The sequence below is a fragment of the Mandrillus leucophaeus genome, unplaced genomic scaffold (assembly GCF_000951045.1).
Source record: "Mandrillus leucophaeus isolate KB7577 unplaced genomic scaffold, Mleu.le_1.0 Scaffold750, whole genome shotgun sequence".
Lineage (NCBI taxonomy): Eukaryota > Metazoa > Chordata > Mammalia > Primates > Cercopithecidae > Mandrillus > Mandrillus leucophaeus.
In genome coordinates this window covers 493,385-494,935 of record NW_012108142.1, presented here as the reverse complement: position 1 = coordinate 494,935, position 1,551 = coordinate 493,385, and the positions used below count along the sequence as shown (strand labels likewise).

General features: G+C 41.8%; 1 protein-coding gene across 2 annotated transcripts in view; it reads left to right on the top strand.

Annotated features, from left to right (window-relative positions):
• The window catches only part of MYO16 (myosin XVI), a 655,611-nt gene that overhangs the window by 453,367 nt on the left and 200,693 nt on the right, over positions 1 to 1,551 (top strand). The gene's annotated exons all lie outside the window — the stretch shown is intronic.

The following is a 1,551-nucleotide window of genomic DNA, read 5'->3' as shown; positions in this document are numbered from 1 at the left end:
TCCTGCCTCAGCCTTCCAAGTAGCTGGGACTACAGGCGCCCGCCACCACGCCTGGCTAATTTTTTTGTATGTTTAGTAGAGACCAGGTTTCCTCATGTTGGCCAGGATGGTCTCAATCTCCTGACCTCGTGATCCGCCTGCCTCGGCCTCCCAAAGTGCTGGGATTATAGGCGTGAGTCACCATGCCTGGCCGATTAATCCCTTTCTTATGGCTTATTTCCCCAGGTTCTATTTTTGTTTTTAGGCACTTCCACAAGTTTTCAAAGTCTAAAAGGTTAATCGCCCCATTCTTTTATTGTTTTATTTCAGACATCCAGAAAACGTAACACACAAGATTTTGTTTTTAATTTGAAGACAATACAAATAATAATGCTTCAAAAATGTTGCTAGTAATCAACCACCTTATCCCTGGCGAACATCATGTTGATTTTTGGAGCAGAATCCGTGAGCTCTCGGAATGTCTGTCATCTTTATACTGATTCGGGGCCCTGTCTTTGAGTTACTGCAATACACATTGACCACTTTACCAAACAAGTGAATATTTTCACCCCAGAGAAGACATCTGTCACTGCCCTTGAAACAGAAACAGACTTGCAGACAACCTTGCCATGGCTCATTTGTCTTTCTGCTGTGTGTCTTGTGTATGTTTGTATGTGAATCTGTAACAGTATTTACAGAAGTATCATGACCTGATGCTCAGATCAATACATGAAGGAATGATGGATAATATTGTAATACCAACATTTTACTTACTCTTCAGCAAATAGCTTGCTATTAGTTGATGTAAAGAATTGTTTGATTTTGAAGACATCACAGATGGAACCAATCCTTGGCAAACTTCTCACATAGACCATTTTCTAGGGCTGCTCTCATATATACACACACACACACACACACACACACACATATAATTTATATATTTATATATTGTATATTTATATATTATATATCTTATATAAAAATAAATGTTTATATATCTTATATATAAATATACATATATATTTATTCACCTTCAGCTTCTTTAGGGGACTCCTCATGGGGTCCCCCGGCCACTCTGAACTTCTTGCAATGTGCTCTATGGAACTTCCTGTTGAACTAGTCCTCCCAGTAAGGGGCTTTCTTCTTCAAATTCTTTTATCCAAAAACACTTTTGTGTTGGCAACAGCAGTCTCACCAGGCATTGCTGACATCAGGTAACTTGCTAAGGTGGGTGAGCTTGCTTTTGAAGGCGTTCCTACTTCCTTTCTAGTGCCATTCTCCACCGCATTGGGCCTTCTCTTTCTTTCCTTCCCAGGGAGGTTATTTGGTTTCTCGTTTTAGAGGTGGCTGTCATTGTTGCTGAGTATCTTCAAGGAGCACGCTCTGCTGTGTGAGCCCCACCAGGGGCGTGCATGTCCCGTGGCTGGCATTATTAGCTTTCATTCCCTTTGGCTGAAAGGGAGTGATCTCACCAATACAGCTCTCAGGCAATTGCAGTCTTCGGATTTTCTTTTTCTTTTCCTTTCCTTTCCTCCCCTTCCCCTTCCCCTTCCCCTTCCCCTTCCCCTTCCC